At 33.5% G+C, this 20855-nt stretch overlaps 1 long non-coding RNA gene across 1 annotated transcript in view; it reads right to left on the minus strand.

Annotated features, from left to right (window-relative positions):
* The window catches only part of LOC140620025 (uncharacterized), a 70183-nt gene that overhangs the window by 40778 nt on the left and 8550 nt on the right, over positions 1–20855 (minus strand). The gene's annotated exons all lie outside the window — the stretch shown is intronic.

Genomic DNA, 20855 nt, shown 5'->3' on the forward strand with positions numbered 1-20855 from the left:
ACTGAAAAAAATCAGAACAGTATATTTATCTCCAGGTCTATAACATGTATGTATGTAATGCACATGTATGTATGAAAACCTGTAATTCTGTAAAGTTAGAGGGAAAACGTGGTGATCTTTGGCCTAGTTAGTGAAATATTCATAAAGAATAACATCTTTGAGCTCTTCCAGGAGTATGAATGATCATCTACAATAGCTTTGCATACTCTTCTTTTTCTTGCTCTGTTATTGGTTACATCAGTGCCTGTGGAAGCTTACAGATAAATTACTGTGGCTCTTAATATTAACTAATAAAACATAATCCATCACTCATGGTTCTGCTTCTAACAACTAATGTGACTGGACAATTAAAATCAGCTTTGTATTCTAGGCATATATGTTAGGTTTAAATACTACTGATGTTTCATAAGGAAATCAAATGCCTTGTTTTCACAATTAAAGTCATTGTTTTGAAAGGGAGAATTTAATGTTACTTTCAAGGTTTACTTTTGTGCTTTGGGCAGAGAACAGTTTGCCAGAATAATTTTTATATTATTTATAGTTCTAGTTATAAACTCTTTTAGTATTTTCCTTTAAGTCTTACACTTCCACATTAAAGAGATGTGGGAAAATTAACTCCTTTCTTTTTTTTTTTGGAAAATGGTGTTGTAACTTTTCACCAATACTCACAAACATGCATATTATTAATGCCTCATGCCTAAAGGTTATGGTATTAAAATATCTGTAGAAAATTATATAGTCTTGGAATAGTACATTACAATCTTTTGGGGAGAGAAAACTTTTTTGCTTCATTGTCATTATAGTTAATTCTAATAGACCTAGGACCTAAACTTTCATGCTATTTTATCATTATGTCAGTCATGACACAATAAAAGTGTAAATTCTTATTTTCAAGATTGGAAAAGAGAGAAATTCATTTTTTAATGCATACTAACTAGAAATGGAATAACCACTTGCCACAGGAGAAGATTAATAACCAGGGACTGTATTATGAACTGAACATTCAAATTCTGTACTCTGGCATACATCTCTAGACTATGTTTATGATGTATAAATTGTACATTAGCCTATGCCAAAGGCTTAGTGTAAAGTGATTTCAACGATATTGTCCTGTTTTCTTTTTTCCTCATAAAAATGTAAACTGTACTGGAAAATGTAAACTGTACTGTAATTAGAGGAAGCATATCCCCTGTAGTAGTGTAAATAACAAAAGTAACACTTTGCATTTGGATGATAGCTCCATATTCCCCGGAAAACTGAATTCCTTAAGACACAATAACCAGATATCTTTGAGATGATCATATAGCAGCTGTTGTATTGATTCTTAGTCAACTGAAATATTCATAAGATGTCATGCAAATTATCACAAAAAAGATTCCTGGCCAAAATAAATCTATTAAATCATGATAAGCTTCATCTTCAGTTAGGTTTCAGACTACCACACAAAGGAAAGTTCACACATAAATAAACGCATTTAATATTTGAGAGTTCTCATTAAACTCAAAATTAGGTAGTGCAGGGTCAATATTTAATGAATTCAGATCCGGTATTTCTTAATACAATTTCCTTTCTGGTATCCTTGCTTCTTCCCACCTCCTGATCTTTTTTTTTTTTTTTTTTCATGCACTAGCGTTACTGATTCTTTTAAAAACTATCACTTCTCCACACCTCCACACCCAATGAATTACCATGACATGGTAATTAACTATTAATATGAGTCTCAAATTACCGTTACCTAACTGTTTTTAGTTTCTGGTTATTTATTTCATTTTTGCCTCAATTACATTGGTAGCACATCAAGTCTGATCTCAGTTTCATCCTCCCTACCATGATGGGGCTGTATGTTCTGAGTTGCAAATTCCTTCATGGGGCTTTCATTTCTTTCCTAATTCTATTCTCAGGCTATCTGGGGCTGAACTGCGACCCCACCCCAAAGTTCTGTATGTTGAATAGCAACCCCAAGTACCTCAGAATGTGCTTGCATTCGGAGGAAGGGATGTTAAAAGATAATATGAGGTCATTAGAGTGTGCCCTAATCCAATACAATTGTCCTTATAGGGAGATTAGGACACAGACATACATGGGGGAAAGACCAGGTGCAGCCACAGTGAGAAAATTGCCTCTACAAACCAAGGAGAGAGTCCTCAGAGGAAACCAATTTTCTGGACACCTTAATCTCAGACTTTTAATCTCCAGAGCTGTGAAAATAACATTTCTTTTGTTTAAGTCACCCAGTCCCAGTTTATGGTACTTTTTTGTGGTAGCCCTGGCAAGTGAATATGCAGGCTAATTCCAAACTCCTGGACATGGCTTGTGTGTTTCTTTAAGTCAAGTGCCTCAGCCTGATCTTTGCTACACATCGCATTTATCTGCTCTATTATACTATTTCTCTTTCTCTCTTTTTAAAATGTCTCTACTTTCAGTATAAAATTAAAAAAAATCAGATTAGGTATTGCCATTTTATTTTATTTTTCTGAGATGTTCCTGAAGCAGTATTTATTCTTAGGTAAATATTTGCATAGCCTCTTATGACTCTATTTTATGAACTTTATCCTTTTCTAGATTTAGTAATTTTGCACTGTTTATTTTTGAGTCCTTGTTTTCGGTCCTGAATTTTCTCAATAAATATAAGTTAAAAGAATGGTTAAATAGAGGCTTTGTTACCATTGATTAATTATCTGTAGGTTTGGGACTTCAAAATAGTTCTCAGTGCCCCTTCCAATGTAACTAACAAGAAGTGGTAGAGCTAATTCACACTTCAAGCAAATACCTGAACTGAGCATGAAATAGTTATAGGAGGTAGCACAATGAATTAAGGTTATTTATAATAACATTGTCTGGTTGCTAAAAAAGTAGATCTTAAAACTTCACATTACAAGAAAAAAACATAACTATGTGTGATATATGTTAACTAAAAGTGTGTGGTAATCCTGTCTGAGAAAATCCAGAAGCCTGGTTACATGCTGAAAACAAAGGAAATCTCTGGATAACCTTTGGTGGTATGTCAACTGGAGCATTCTAAGTTGAGATCACTTAGGGAAGAAGAAATATTTTGCTTTTGTACTGAATTTTCCTTGCTGAGATACAATCATGCAATCATATTAAAAGTGTAAGCAATCCCTGTCACTTTGCAGTGGTCCCCTAAACATTCTAGAATAAATTTATTATTAAAAGGAACTTCTGAAGCCTTCTCTTTAAAAAGGCACATGAAAAATATTGGGAAAAGGATTAGGTGTATAGGGATAAGAAAATTATTTTGAGCCATTGCCTTAGAAAAATTAAAAATATGTGTTTTTCTAGAGAACAAAAATAAAATTGGTCCTTTTTTCTAGACATTAAAATCATTCAAAGAATAGAGTTCCTCAGATATAGCTGAGCTCTTCACTAAAATCATTCAATTACTTTCTATAAGAACTTGAACATACTAACATTGGCCCTAATCTTCCAATTACCACAATAAAAACACATTAATTAATTTATGTTTTTTAAACACATTAATTTATTACTGTTTTAGTTCTTCAACTTTTTGCACAGGAAACCAACTAATTTTCTGAATCATCACTTTCCTTTTGAATTTATTCATAACATTATGCATGCATTTTAAAAATAATTTTCATTTGAAAGTAATTTTAGATTTATAGGAAGTAACAAGGATAGTACAGAGTGCTCCCATGTATCCTACACCTGGTTTCCTCAATTATTAACATATATTAAAAATATTTTATTTATTTATTCACTTATTCATTTATTTATTTAGAGAGACACAAGCAAGGGGATGGGCAGAGAGAGAGGGGAGAGAGAATCTCAAGCAAACTCTGTACTGAGCACTAGGCCTGATGTGGGGCTCAACCCTGAGATGAACCTGAGCTGAAATCAAGAGTCAAATATTCAGCCAACTGAATCACCCAGATGTCCCTGAATTGTTAATATTTGTATTACTAATGGTATGTTTGTCTCAAAAAAGCAACTAGATTACTAACAGCTAAAATCCATACCTTATTCAAACCTCCTTGTTTTTATCTAGTTTTTTTTTTTTTATGTTCCAGCTGCACATCTCAAATACCATATTACATTTATTCACCAGGTTTCTGTAGGCTGTGACAGTTACTCAGACTTTTCTTTTTTTTTTTTTTTATGACCTTGGTGGCAGTGAGGAATATGGATCAGATATTTTGTAGATGGTTTTCCAATTTGAGTTTGTCTGATATTTTTCTCAAGGTTAGATGGAGGCTTATGGATTTTTGGATGGAGGCCACAACAGTAAAGTGTCATTCTCATCATAGTTTTATGCCAAGACACATGCTATCAATATGACTTCTCACTCTTGATGTTAATTTTGGCCACCTGGCTGAGGTAGGTTTGTCAGGTTTGTCTTCTATAAAATCAATCTTTTCTTCCTCTTTACTCTTTGGAAGAAAGTCATTAGAACAGCTCACATTTAAGGGGTGAGGAGAAGTGCCACCCTTGAGGGTTTAGAAACAACAATAGTTATTTGGAAATATTCTATACCAGGTATACATCTCATCTTTCCCATTATTTATTTCTTCAATCAATTATTTATATCACTATGTACACATGGATGTTATTTTGTAACTTGAGTTATATTCATACAATATTATTTATTTTCTTGCTCAATTTATTCCAGCATTGTCCATAGGTAACTCTCCCTGTTGACTCCTATGTCTCCTTGACACATCCTTATCATTGTATGTTTTTGTTTTGCTTATTTTGTTTTTTAAAGCACTTTCTTTCTGTCACTATCTGGCCATCACTATCAATCATGCACTTATTTATGTGTTCAATACAGTGTGCATATACAGAAGTTTTGAGGTTTTTAACATATCCTGGTAAGAAACAACTTTATCAACTAGAGTGTAATGTTTATATACAAACCCTTTTGTCTTTGGCCTTAGAGTTTCCAGTCATATCCAAAGTCACTTAAGTCAGCACCACACTTTTTCCCCAACCGCTTCAGAGAGATAATATCATCCATTTGTAGCACAGTGAGATTCTTTTTCATGGTCTATATTCCATTCTGGGATCATTTGAACTAGTTTATTTTTAAAAGTTCCATACATTAAAGTTCACTGTTATCTGTAAAGTTTTATGGATTTTGTGAGATTCATAGAATCATATACACATTGTTAAAATGTCATTACACTGTATGCCCTTATGAAAACCTGTGCTTTACGTATTTGTAAACCATTGACAACCACTGACCTGTTTTAAATCTTTCTTGCCTTTTTTCTACAACACCACATAAACAGAAATAAATCTTGGATTTTTCTCCACTAATCAATAATCATTTAAGATTCCTTAATATTCTTTCATGTTTTTCTGAGGCTCAATAGTTTATTTTTCTTTTTGATGAATAATAATATGGATGATCACAGTTTGGTTACTCATTCACTTATTGAAGAAGATATTGGTTGCTTTTAGGTAGGGTAATTATGAATAAAGATGTTATTAATATTTTTGCATAGATTGTTCTGGTAAGTTTTCCAATCTGTTGGGTAAATACATGTTGATGTCATTTTTAGAGTACAAGGTAAGACAGTGTTTAGCTTTGTAAGAAATTCTAAAATAGTTTTTCAAAGTGGCGGTACCATTTTACATTTCCACCAGCAATGAATGAGAGTTTTTGTTTTTCCACACCCTCACCAGAATTAATATTCTCAGTCTTAAACTTTAATTATTTTTTCAGGTTTGTATTAGCATTTTAAAACTGTTTGAATTTTAATTTTCCTAATAACATATGATAGGAACCATCTTTCTAACCATCTACTATCTTTCTATAGTCTGTCATCATTGGTAGATAGACATTCAGATCTTTGGCCTATTTTGTTTATTTAGTTTCTTATTGTTGCATTTTAACTGTTCTTATATTATGGATGCATGCCCTTTAATTGATATATAATCTGCTAATATTTCCTCTCAGTAAGTCACTTATCTTTTCTATTAATGGGGACTTTACAGTGCAAAAGTTCTAATTTTGATAAAAATTATTTTATTTTCTTTTTTGGACTGTGCTTTTAGTGTTGTAGTTAAAAACTCATCACCAAATCCAAAATTGCCTTGAGCTTGTGTTTTATTTTGAGTTATATGGTTTTGCATTTTACATTTAAATCTAAAATCCATTTTGAGTTAAATTTTTTATAAGATGTAAAGCCTGGATCTAGTTTTATTTTTGTGCATATGGATGTACAATTGTTCAACACTATTGAAAAGATTATCTTTTCTTCACTGAATTGTTTGTGTTTGGTCAAAAATTAGTTGACTATATACTCTTTGGTCTGTTTCTGAATCACTTCTATTTTATTTTATTTATTTTATTTTTATTTTTTTAAAGATTTTATTTATTTATTCATGATAGTCACACACACAGAGAGAGAGAGAGAGAGAGAGAGGCAGAGACACAGGCAGAGGGAGAAGCAGGCTCCATGCATCGGGAGCCCGACGTGGGATTCGATCCCGGGTCTCCAGGATCGCGCCCTGGGCCAAAGGCAGGCGCCAAACCGCTGGGCCACCCAGGGATCCCCAATCACTTCTATTTTATCAACCATTGTTGATAAATATATTCTTTCACTAATGTACTAATTTTTATATGTGTGTTTATATACTTTTTTGTGTGAGCATAAAGAGATAGAGAAATACTTTTCTTTAGTTCAAAACCAGTAAACTGTATCATCACGTGCTCTAATTCAATATATAGAGTATAAGTTTCTACATTACATTTTCTCACTAAACACTGACAGTTGAGGTAAACACAAGTTATTTCCTAAGGCCATGCTATGCATGGAGTAAGCTACACAGTAGTTAAAAAAGCAAAACTAGAAAACAGATTCCTTTGCTTTAGAGAAAGAATATGTTGAACACTGACTGCCTCAAATAAGATCTTTGAAATTACAAAAGGTCATTCAGTAAATCGCTGTAAGAATCTTTAAAAGAGAACAAAATTTGTTAGGAAATGATAAAATGAGTTTGTCAGTGAGTAGAATTTACATGAGATTTTCTGTTGGTGCTGCTGCTATGAAGCATTTAAGGGAAATGGAGATTGATATTTATGTTTTTTGGGGGGAATTTTAGATATAACAGCTTTACCAATTATAAGTCTTTGGAAGAGTTAGCTAGGGAAGGGGTCCTTCTTGTATAATGTCTCCTCTGTAACTAATGCTTAGGGATGATGTTATGCTGTTTTGGTTTGAGGACACTCATTGTGAGTATGTTACTGACAGGATACAGATGATAAAGTTGTGGCTGCTGTGAGCAGCAGTACCTCCTAGATGGTGAGTTGCAAGAAAGTGAGGTATTACTTCTTCAGATGTAGTTCCTTTGGCCCTTGACTGTACCTGACAATAAAAAGGACTATGATGTGGTCTCAAAAGTACATGCCCTTTATCTAGGAACATAGTGGAGAACCAAGATCCAGAAAAGTCAATCATTCCTGGATAATGTCTATTAACTCTAACTGAAAGAATTCTATCCTGATGTAACTGGCCAAGAAAAAAAAAAAAAAAAGGAAGAGAAAAGAAAAAAAAGAAAAGAAAAAAAAGAAAAGAAAAGAAGAAAAGAAAAGAAAAGAAAAGAAGAAAAGAAAATAGAACCAATCCAATGCAGATAAAACCTAAGCTTTAAGAACTACTGTGCTTTTATTCAACATCTACTTATGAAACAGACATTTAGCCTACAATTAGTGATCTTATCCTGGTCTGTTGCAGTTTATAACCAAGGTCAATGATGCCTCTCTTTATCTTCAGAAATATTTTCATGCATGAAAAATATACGATGACTATGCCACCAATATTTTCAACTGACTGTGTTTCTAAGATGTCATTTTAATGCCCTTTCTAGACTAGAAAAATATGAAATACAAAATAAGGAAAGTTATTTTAGTTTCTGTTTCTGTATAATTTTCATTTATTCATCTCAATAATTCGTAAGCAATTAAACAAAACAGGAAAACAATGCATAAACAAAATGAAAAGTTTTATAAAAAATATAGACTCTTAAAAATGTAATTTATTATTTATTTATTTATTTACTTATTTATTTATTTATTTATTTATGAAAGAGAGAGAGAGAGAGCAGGAGAGCACAAGTGTTGGAAAGGGAGAAGCAGGCTGCCTATACAGCAGGGAGCCCAATGTGGAGCTCTATTTCAGGACCCTGGAATACAACCTGAGACAATTGCAACCTCTTAACCAACTGAGCCACCCAGGCATGCCCAAAATATAAACTTTAAAAAGAATAAAACAGAAATCCTGGAACTAAAGAATAAAATGACAGATCTGAAAAATTCAAAAGAGAGCTTCAACGAAAGACTTCATCATTCAGAAAAGATAAAAACAGGCAAATTTCAAGAAAAGTAATTTGAAATTAGCCAATTAGGAAAACAAAAAGAAAAATGAATGAAAAAGAGTGAAGAAAGATGATCAATTATGTTAATTACAGGAAAACATCAAGCAAGTGAACATTCAAATCATAGGAGTACCAGAGGAAAAGAGAAATAGAAAGGGCAGAAAGATTATATAAAGAATCAATAGATGAATAATTCATAAATCATGGAGCAATGTAGACATCCAGACACAGGGATACCATAGAACCCTTAGCAGGATCAACCCAAATAAAATTGCTCTGAGACACATGTAATCAAAATGTTAAAGTATCGAAGAGGAAGGAGAAAAAATTGAAAGCAGCTAGAAAAAAAAATTATCAGGGGAATTTCCATTAATATTTAAGTGGATTTTTCTGCAGAAGCCTTGTGGGCCAGAAGGGAGTAGAATGATATTTGCAAAATAGTAAAATAAAAAATTAAAAAAAAAATCCTGCCAGCCAAGAGTACTACACCCAACAAAGCCCACCTTTAGAAATGAAAGACATAGATGTTCCTATATAAACAAAAGCTAAGAAAATTAATAACTAGACTAGCATTATAATAAATGCTAAAGGGATTTCTCCAGGTTATAATGATGCTAAGTAATACATAAAAACATATAAAGGTAAAAAACTCACTGGTAAAGGTAAATATATAGTCAAATTCAGAATACCATAATGCTGTAATGGTGTTGTATAAATCAATCACTAGTATAAAAGTTAAGAAACACTAATATTAAAAATAATTATAGCTTTAATAATTTGTTAACAGATGCACTACATGAAAAGTTGTAAAGCATAACATCACCAGCACAAAATATGGAAGGGGGAAAAGTCACAGTGTAGTTTTTACATGCAACTGAAGGTAAATTAATATCAGCTTACAGACCAATATCCCTATAAGATGTTTCATGTAAGCCTACTAGTAAGGTAATCATAAAGAAAATAACTTAAAGTAATTACATAAAAGATAAGGAGAGATCAATTAATCAAAAAGGAACTCAGTAAGAAAAGGAAAGGAAAAATGTCAGAAAGAAAAGGAAAACTGTCAGAAAACAGCTAAAAAATGAGGGATCCCTGAGTTGCTCAGCAGTTTGGCACCTGCCTTTGGCCTAGGGCATGATCCTGGAGTCCTGAGATCAAGTCCCACACTGGGCTCCTTACATGGGGCCTGCTTCTCCCTCTACTTGTGTCTCTGCCACTCTTTCTCTGTCTCTCTCTGTGTGTCTCTCATGAATAAATAAATAAAACCTTTTTTTTAAATAAAAGAAAACAATTTAAAAATGAAAATAGTGAGTCCTTACTAATCAATAATTAGTTTAATGAGACACCTTGGTGGCTCAGTCAGTTAAGCGTCTGCCTTTGGCTGAGGTCATGATCCTGGAGTGCCCCTGGATTGAGCCTCACATCAGGCTCCCTGCTGAGCAGGCTCCCTGCTTCTCCCTCTGCCCTTCACCCTGCTCATGGCTCATGCTCTCTCTCTCCTTACACCCAGTTGCTCTATCATATAAATGGATAAAATATCTTTAAAAAGTAAAGGTAACTGGAAGACATTCTCCATAAAAAAACAAAATGTCTGAATAGATAAAATAAGATTCAATAATAAGCTGCCTACAAGAGACATAACTTTAGCTTTAAAACTACACATAGGTTGGAAATGAAGGGATAGAAAAAGATATTCCACACAAACAGCAACCAAAGAAAGCAGGAGTGGTTATATTTTTATCAGATAAAACAGATTTTCAGTAAAAATCAGTGATAAGAAACAAAGATGATAAGAAAAAAAAAAGAAACAGATGATCATTCTATAATGACAAAGGGGTCAATTTATCAAGAGGATACAGCAATTATAAATATATATGCATCCAACATTAATAAATCTAAATATTTAGAGCAAATATTAAGAGAACTGAAGGAGGCAATAAATAATAGTACAATAATAATACTAAGTTTCAATATCCCACTTTCAAAATTGGGTAGATAACCCAAATAAAAAAAATTAATAAGAAAACAGTAGACCTGAATAACTCAGGTCAATCAGGCCCTGTTCTATACAACAGATGGACTTTACAGATATAAATAGAACATTCCATCCAACAGCACCAGAATACACATTCTTTTCAAGTTCAAATGGGACATTCTCAAGGATAGGTAATATGTGGAGTCATAAAGCAAGCTTTAGAAAATTATTTTTTTATAAATTTATTTTAATTGATGTTCAATTTGCCAACATATAGAGTAACACCCAGTGCTCATCCCATCAAGTGCCTCCCTCAGTGCCCATCACCCAGTCACCCGAACCCCCCGGCCACCTCCCCTTCCACCACCTCTAGTTGGTTTCCCAGAGTTAGGAGTCTCTCATGTTCTGTCTCCCTTTCTGATATTTCCCACTCATTTTTCCTCCTTTCCCCTTTATTCCCTTTCACTATTATTTATATTCCTCAAATGAATGAAACCATATAATGTTTGTCCTTCTCCGACGACTTACTTCACTCAACACAATACCCTCCAGTTCCATCCACGTCGAAACAAATGGTGGGTATTTGTCATTTCTAATGGCTGAGGAATATTCCATTGTATACATAAACCACATCTTCTTTATCCATTCATCTTTCGATGGACACCGAGGCTCCTTCCACAGTTTGGCTATTGTGGACATTGCTGCTGTGAACATCGGGGTGCAGGTGTCCTGGTGTTTCATTGCATCTGAATCTTTGGGGTAAATCCCCAGCAGTGCAACTGCTGGGTTGTAGGGCAGATCTAGTTTTAACTCTTTGAGGAACCTCCACACAGTTTTCCAGAGTGGCTGCACCAGTTCACATTCTCACCAACAGTACAAGAGGGTTCCCCTTTCTCCACATCCTCTCCAACATTTGTGGTTTCCTGCCTTGTTAATTTTCCCCATTCTCACTGGTGTGGTTTTGATTTGTATTTCCCTGATGGCAAGTGATGCGGAGCACTTTCTCATGTGCATGTTGGCCATGTCTATGTCTTCCTCTGTGAGACTTCTTTTCATGTCTTTTGCCCATTTCGTGATTGGATTGTTTCTTTGGTGTTGAGTTTAATAAGTTCTTTATAGATCTTGGAAACTAGCCCTTTATCTGATGTCATTTGCAAATATCTTCTCCCATTCTGTAGGTTGTCTTTTAGTTTTGTTGACTGTATCCTTTGCTGTGCAAAAGCTTCTTATCTTGATGAAGTCCCAATAGTTCATTTTTGCTTTTGTTTCTCTTGCCTTCGTGGATGTATCTTGCAAGAAGTTATTGTGGCCAAGTTCAAAAAGGGTGTTGCCTGTGTTCTCCTCTAGGATTTTGATGGAATCGTGTCTCACGTTTAGATATTTCATCCATTTTGAGTTTATCTAAGCAGATTAATGATTAAAATCTCACGTAGTAATTTTTCTGACCACTGGGGTATGAAACTAAAAATTAATAATGGGAAGAAAACTGAAAAAAATCACACAAAGCCAATAGAAGAAAGAAGAAATCTAAAAGACAACACAAATCAAAAACAACAAAAAAGTGCTTTGAGACCAATAGAAATGAGAACACAACATATCAAAATGTATGAGATACTTCAAAGAAGTTCTAAGACAGAAGTTTACAGCAATAAATGCCTACATTAAGAATAAATAAAGATCTCATAAAAAAAACCCAATTTTATATCTCAAGGAAATAGAAAAAGAAGAATAAACTTAAGTCCAAAGTTAGTAGAAGGAAGAAAATAACAAAAATTAGAGCAGAGGGCAGCCCGAGTGGCCCAGCGGTTTAGCGCCACCTTCAGCCCAGGGCGTGATCTAGTCCCACATCGGGCTCCCTGCAGGGAGTCTGCTTTTCCCTCTGCCTGTGTCTCTGCCTCTCTCTGTGTGTCTCTCATGAACAGATAAATAAAATCTTTAAAAAAAAAAAATAGAGCAGAAATAACTGAAATAGAATCTAGAAAGAAAATAGAAAAAAATGAAAATAAGAATTAGTTTTTTGAAAAGATATACAAAATTGACAAGTCATTAGAGAGACTAACCAAAAAAAAAAAAAAAAAAAAAAAAATCAAATCAGAAAAGACTCAAATAACTAGAATCCAAAAATTGAAGAGAAGGCATTACAAAGGACACCATGGAAATACAAAGGACCATAAAAGTTTATTATTCTTTTTTTTATCTTAAAGATTTTATTTATTTACTCATGAGAGACACACACACACTGAGAGAGAGAGAGGCAGAGATACAGGCAGAGGGAGAAGCAGGCTCCATGCAGGGAGCCCAATGCAGGCCTCGATCCTGGGATTCCAGGATCAGGCCCTGGGCCAAAAGTAGGAGCTAAACCACTGAGCCACCCAGGGATCCTCAAGAGTTTATTATTCTTATGAACAATTATATGCAAACAGATTGTGGACAGCTAGGACAACCTAGATGAAATGGATACATTACTAGGACAAATTACAAAGACTGTATCACGAAGAAATAGAATGTCTTGAACAGATCAATAATGACTATGTAGATAGAACCAGTAATCAGAAACTTCCTAACACAGAAAAGCCTGGGACTAGATGGCTTCACTAGTGAAATATACCAATGTTTAAAGAAAAATTAATATAATTTTTTCTCAAATTCTTTCAAAAATAGAAGAGAACATCCTCAGAATCATTTTATGCATCCAGCATAACATAATACCAAAACCAGATAAGGACACTACAAGAAAAGAAAACTATAGGCCAATCTCCCTGATCAATATAAATGCAAAAATCTCAAGAAACTCCCAGCAGAGCAAATTCAACAGCACATTAAAAGGATCATATACCATGATCAATGGAATTTATCTCTGCCAGGATGCAAAGATGATTCAAATATGGAAATCTATGAATGTGATTCACCACATTAATATCTCTCTGTCTCTAATGAATAAATGAGTAAAATCTTAATAAAATAAAATAAGAAAAAAAAAAAGGTGTTTATTCTCTTTATTCCTATTCAACAAAGTACTAGAAGTCCTCACCAGAGCAATTAGGTAAGACAACGAAATAAAAAATATCCAAGTCAGAAAAAAAAAAAAAAGATGAAATTGCCTGCTTTCAAGTGACATGATCTTATGAAGAAAATCCTAAAAACTATACCAAAAGTATTAGAAATAATAAATGAATTTAGTAATGTGTCTAGGTACAAGACCAACATATAAAATCAATTGCATTTCTAAACATTAAAAATGGAATATCTGAAAGAAATATAAGGGAAACATTCTCATTCACAATAGTATCAAAAAGAATAAAGTACTTAGAAATACAGTCAACCAAGCAAAAGGGGAAAGATCTGTACACTGGGAGGTACACGACTTCAATGAAAGAAATTGAAAAAAACTTCAAACAGATGGAAAAATACCCATATCTATAGACTGGAAGAAATAACATTACTAATCAATGTACATATTCAGTCAAATTCTTATCAAAATTGCAATAGTATTTCTCATAGAACTAGAAAAACTCTCCTAAAATTTGTATGGAAACATGAAAGATCCCAAGTAGCTGAAGCAATCTTGAGAAAGAAGAACAAAGCTGTTGGCAACACATTTCCTGTTCAATCTATACTACAAAACAATAGTAATCAGAATAATATTATAGCATAAAAACTGACATATAGTCAGTCAATGCTACAGAATAGACAACCCTGAAATAAAGCCAGTTGTATACAGCCAACAAGTATTTGATGTGGGAACCAAGAACACTCAATGTGGAAAAGATAGTCTCTGCAGTGAGTGATGCTGAAAACTAATAATCACATGCAAAATAATGAAATTGGACCTCTAGCTTTTAAAAAATTTTATTTATTTATTTATTTTTTATTTTTTATTTTTTATTTTTTATTTATTTTAGAGAGGGTGAGAGAGCAGGAGGAAAGGCAGAGAGAGAGGGAGAGAAAATTCTTGCAGATTCCACTCTGCGTGCAAAGCCTGATCAGGCTCCATCTCATAACCTGGAGATCATGACCTGAGCCAAAATAAAAAATCATACAATTAACACATTGAGCTATGTAGGTGCCCTGAAATTGGACCCCTATCTTATACCACTCACAAAAATTAACTTTAAATGGATAAAAGACTTAAACAGAAGACCTGCAACTGCAAAACTCCTAGAGGAGTACAGGGAAGAAGCTCCTTGATATTGGTATTGGCTACATTTTGTTTTGCAATATGACACCAAAAGTAAAAGTGACCAAAGTAAAAATAAACAAGTGATACTGTATCAAGCTAAAAAGTTTCTACATAGCAAAAGAAACAATGAGGCAAAATACATAGTGGGAGAAAGTATTTGCAAACCAAGTGTGAAATCAGAAGTTAATATCCTAAATATATAGGCAATCTTATAACTCAATAGCATAAAATCAAACAATGTGATTAAGAAATGGACAGAGGGATTCCTGTATGGCTCAGAAGTTGAGCATCTGCCTTCAGTTCAGGGCACTGATTTTGGATCTGGGGATTGAGTCCTGCATTGGGCTCTTCCTTGGGGAGCCTGCTTCTCCCTCTGCCTGTGTCTCTGCCTCTCTCTCTCTGACTATCATAAAAAAAAAAATTAAAAAAAATAAATAAAATCTTAAAAAATAAACATACTTTAAAAAATGGACAGAGTACCTGAAAAGACATTTTTCTAATGACATTTTTCCAACATACAAATGAATCACAGGTATGTGGAAGGATTCTCCACATCACTAATCGTCAGGGGAATGCAAATCACAGCCACCATGAGATATCCCCTCACAGTGTTAGAATGGCTATCATTAAGAAGATACGACATAAAAAGTGTTGGTGTGGAACACCAACTGTACCCTTTCCTGGGTACAGTTGATAAGAATGTAAATTGGTGTAGCCACTATAGAAAACAGGATGGAATTTCCTCAAAAAATTTATAGCAGAAATACTATATGATTTAGCATTCCCATTTTTAGGTATATGTACAAAAGAAATGAAACCATGATATTAAAGAGTCATTTATACTGCCATGTACTGCAGTATTAGTCACCATAGCCAAGACACTGAAATAACAGAAGAGTCCATTGACAGATGAATGGATAAAAAAGTATGTATATACAGAATATTATTCATCTACAAAGAAGAAGGAAATATTGCCATTTGTGACAATACGGCTAGACCTTGAGGGCATTATGATAAGTGAAATAAGTAGAGAATGACAAATACTGCATGATCTCACTTATATATGGAATCTAAAAGCAGTCATACTCAGATAAGCAGAGTGTTGAAAGATGGTTGCCAGGAGTAAGGGGGTGGGCAAATGGGGAAATGTTGATCAAAGGGTACAAATTTCCAGTTAGAAGATGGATAAGTTCTGGGGATCTAATGCATAGTATTGCATAGTTAATGCTACAGTCAACACTATAGTTAACAATACTGCATTATACACTAGAAAGTTGCTAAGAGTGTATCTTAAATGTTCTCACCACACACATACACAAAAGTAACTAATTATGTGGGGGAATGAAGGTGTTAACTAACTTTATTGTCATAATTGTTTTACTACATATATACATATAATCATCACATCGGTTACTTTAAGCTTTTATAATGTTATGTTTCAATTATATCTCAATAAAGCTAGTTTAAAAATTATCTATCATACAGGAAATATAACTTCTAACTTAAGATTTGTTTCTAGATATATTTATGTAGGGAAAATCTACAAGCATTTGGAGGGCAATGTTGATGATAGTAATTCAATGGGATCATATTTCTGTAACATATGTTTAATACAAAAGACTGTCTTAAATGCTAAGATAAAACAATAGTTTTGCATATAATGCTAAAATTAAATCTTTCTATTTCTGATACCTCTTTAAACGTAATATAGTCTTTCCCATTTTATTATGTCTTTGACTGTTTTATTTATTTTTAACAGAACCAAAAAACCATAATATATAGTGCAGTGAATTAGAACAAAGGAATTGGAGTCATAGTGTTTTGGCTCAGTTCCCAGATCTGCCTCTTGATAGCTGTGCAATTAAGCCTTGCTTAATGCCTTTGCCCCTCAATTTCCCCATCTGTAAAATTGTCATAAAAGTAGACCTTCTTAATAGTGAGCATAAGGGTCAAGTAAGATCATAATTAGAAATGGAACATGATCTGGACATAAACATTTTTTTATAATTATTATGACCAGTGTGGTTTCTTTCAGCTTTCATTTCTCATAGCAAGATGCCTACAATACAAGGTCGGATGTAATAAGTCATTTCCCCACTGTTCAGTTAAATAAGTACATTTTTAAGAACTTTGGTCTTATCTGACCCCTGAACCAGAGTCAAAGCAGCAGGTTTTGCTCTCTCCTAAAAGCAAAAAGTCTTGTGACTTTGGACAAGGCCTTGAATCTCCAGGACACTGCATTTCTGTATAGAGATGAGGCTAAGTAATCATGAAGATCCTTGCAAGATCTAAACATTTAAAATTTCATGAAATAAACAACTATTAATAAAACTAGTAAAAAAAACCTCAGTTCTTAGGAGTCTGCTGTCATTTCTAGAGATTACCTATTAAATTACTCCATTTATGGAGTGAGGGTATTGTTCACATTCAGCATGATTCAGTACTGATCAGTGGTCTAACGCCATAGTGTATTTATTTAAAGACATGCTAACAAACGCTAATACAAAGTGCTATCTTAAAGGAGAAGAAACAATGCAAAGAGAAGATTCTGAAGACACATGCTTGACAACTTGAGAGTAGTATCTAGGATGTCACTGTATGCATCCCCTAGGTGTCTTTTTTCAAGAAACTTTTAGGTGGTTTTCCATGAAGCATTTATAAATTCACCAATCAACATATGTGTTCTATCAAAATAAAAAATAATAAATTTAATGCCTACTTTTAGGTCTGGAAATATATTGAATACTGTGAGACCAATTGTTTTAGAATATATCTCAGAAATCCTAACAGCATTAACTGGTCTGGTGCAGATTTAGGGTGAAGGCTGTGAGATTGGATGTGAAGATCCTATAACCTTTTTTTTTTTTTTTTTTTTTTAGATCCTATAATCTTATTTCAGACTACTGTCCTCATCCATTTCTGGCATTCTTTGGTGTTTGGGGTTCACAATAGGAACCACAGTCATTTAAGACTCCTGGGTTGACCTAGGCTTTCAAGATTATTTAAAGTCCCAGGACACTGTTTTTACTAGAAACATCTAGCAGCTGTAGCAGCTGGTAGAGAACCACCTCTTCAGAGAATCCAGGTTGTGGAGTTCCTCTAATTATTCCTAGCATTTTTGGCAGATGTTCAATAAAATTTTTCTTTTTTTTTTTCTTTTTCTTTTTTTTTTTTTTTTTTTTTTTTAGTAAGAGAGAGAGAGGGGGCCAGGGGGATAAGAGGCAGAGGGAGAGAGACAATCCCAAGCAGGCTTCACAGTGCAGAGCCTGAGGCAGGGTTTGAATACACAACCCCCTAGATCATGACCTGAGCTGAAATCATTTAACTGATGAGCCACCCAGGTGCCCCAATATTCATTGAATTTTTAAAAAGCAAGTTAAAGGATGAACCAGCACAATGCTTTTCAGTTGGTTCTTTATCAATGAATGATAAAAATATACATATTAAGACTTTTCTCTCTATAGATTCTGTTTCTGAATTGTCAGTCATTAAATATCCAGAAGTACCTCTGTGACTTCTAAACAATCATAAACTACTTAGTGCTTAAATGTTGCAGCTCATTATAGATTTTTAAAACCTTAGATCCACGATATCAATATTCCAAGTCACTGAAGCATCTCACACAACGTCCTTTCAGGCACCATTTTGATTTATATATTAGCTTTGGGATTCTTATACACAATTGTCAACTGTCCCTTAAGAAAAAAGAACTAAAGAAATAAATTTTTCCTTTTAAGATAAGTGATAACAGAAAAATATCTGTATCTAAGGTAATTTAGTCTTGAAAAAATAGTTCTCAAGGGTACTACAAAAGCTATGGATGGCTAAACGATTAAATAATTCACACTTCTTTATGGAACTAGGTTTTAATCAGAAAAAAAGTAAATTGCTCTCATTTTACAAAAGCTTTCAGAACTAAAAATATATCAGTATCTATACTTTTTTTTCTGCCAGGTAAAAATAACTTTTATCTGAAATCCAAATAAATTCTTTAAAAATTATTTTTATTGTTCAAAAGTGTATGTAGTGTTTAAACTGGCCAGGATAATCTATGTCATTGTTCTTGGTGATTTTTAATTTTTTATAGGCCTATTTTGTTATTCTTTTTTTTTTTTTAGTCACTGCCTCTCTTTTCTATTTATTTATTTATTTATTTACTTACTTATTTATTTATTTATTTTTTACTGCCTCTTTTTTCAAGGTATGATCTACTTCTTGAGTATTGGAATTATTGCCCTCTCATATTATTGTAAAGCTCACATACTCTATGGACTATCAAGCAATTGTTCTGGCAACGTGTCTGTATCTACAGAACTTGTCTTAGCTAGTGATGACTGTGTTGCTATTCTGGAAGTCCTTCACACTATTTATTCTGTAGCTCTGGGCACATCAACACCTGTTTTGAAAATCACACGTTATAATGTATTTCAGTGTGTTTTTGAAAGTTTAAAAATGAAATGTAAATTTTTTTAAGTGCAAGGGCTATTTCAGAGAGCACAATCCTGTGAAAACATATGGAAAGGGTATTACAGAGGGTCTGTCTCATACAAAATCACAGGCACATTCTTCCCCCTCAGAAGATAACATAAAGTCATATTCAGATAATGCACAGAACTAAAAATTAAGTTCTCTGGGAAATGTTCTTTTCTTTCTCTTAAATTTTATACTATAAACTCTTCCAATCCTGCAGCATGTAGATTGGATTGAAGTCTCATTTACCACAGGTGGGAGTGTAAGTTGGTAACATGTTTTAGAAAACTGGCTGGCAGTATCTACAAGAGCTGAATATACTCTCTAATCTAACAGAAATTCCATTCCTAGGTAAATACCCAACAGAAACTGATATATATATGTTTACTAAAACACATGTGAGAATGTTCATAGTGGTGCTATTTATGATTGCCCCAAACTTTCAAGTATTCAAGTGCCTATCACCAGTTAAGTGATGAATAGAGTTGAGATGTATTCACACAATGGTACAGTAATAGGAAGAATGATATACAATTATAGGAATTGACCACTGTTAAAATCAACCTGCCTAATGAAGGAGGCATTTTAGTTCTAGGAGAGAGCTGTCGTAGAGAATTATTTCCATTGTTTATTAAAGCTTTCTTCTACTTTTGCTGAGATAATCTCATCTGTCTGTTTCAATTCTAACTGCAGACAGTTATAGTGTTCCCCAGCACTTATTATTGTACATAGTCTATCAATTTATGGAAGAATAACTGGTATCCAAAGGAGGTGAGATGAAGGATTTAATTTTGTTGTATTTATCTACTTAATGTTTACAAATTAAATGTAAGAAATCAGTTCCGTATTCAATTGTCAGGCTGCAGCGCATCTTATGAATCTGTGTGAGATACTTCCTGTACTAATAAGAGTTTATAAATCCATTTAAAAATGAATAGGGAACCTGCTTTTCTGGTCTGTATCTGAGACAATGTTAATGATGCTCTATAATTTCCCAGCATGTACACTTCTTTTTCTCCAAAATTTTTCTTTATTCAATGCTTCTGTCTCTTTGACTTTTTAAAAACAATTTAATTTATATTTTTTGTTGTTATGCAGGGGCTAATATTGTTTCATGGCCATTCTTTGTCAAGCTACTGAACATTGCCATTTAGCAAACCTAAATTCAGTTAGATCTATCATCTCTGCTTCTGATTTCAGAATATTATTACATTTTGCAGTCAGCACCAGAATTCAGCTTTCTGATTGCCACAGTTTATTATTTACTAAATTACTTGGCTTTCAAGATAGTGATTGCAAAATATTGATATTTTGCTTCTCTTGCTTATAAGCACACTGTATACTAACAGTGAACTTTACCTGATCCCTGTGTTTTCAGAAAATAGCAAAGTTGATAAGTCCCCTCACCTCCCCCCCCTTTTTTTTGTTTCAGGGAATGGTTAACTACAAAAGGCACTCATGCCTCTATATATTGCAAGATAAACCCAGTCTCCATCATTTGTTATGACTCTCATCTGGATGACACCTTTGACTACCTACTTCTATATAATCAGGGCCACTTCTTTTTCTTTTAGATGTTTTTCATTAAAAAATATAAATTGCTGTAGCCTTAGTTGTCATCTCTTTAATTGTCCAATGTGTTTTATCTTTCGAACTATTAGCTCCACTTCAACATAGCCTCGGATACAGTTTTAAATTCACAATAAATCCTACTGGATTATGTATTCTTAATCTGACCATTTTCTCTATTCTAGCTAATTCACAATGCTATTCTATTCACATATCATTCCCTATCAACAAAGTGAGTTATTGAACGTTTGGTGAATTCCAGCTTACAAATTCTTATGCATTATGGAAACTAAACCCATTTGT

This window comes from Canis lupus, chromosome 28 (genome assembly GCF_048164855.1).
Source record: "Canis lupus baileyi chromosome 28, mCanLup2.hap1, whole genome shotgun sequence".
NCBI lineage: Eukaryota > Metazoa > Chordata > Mammalia > Carnivora > Canidae > Canis > Canis lupus.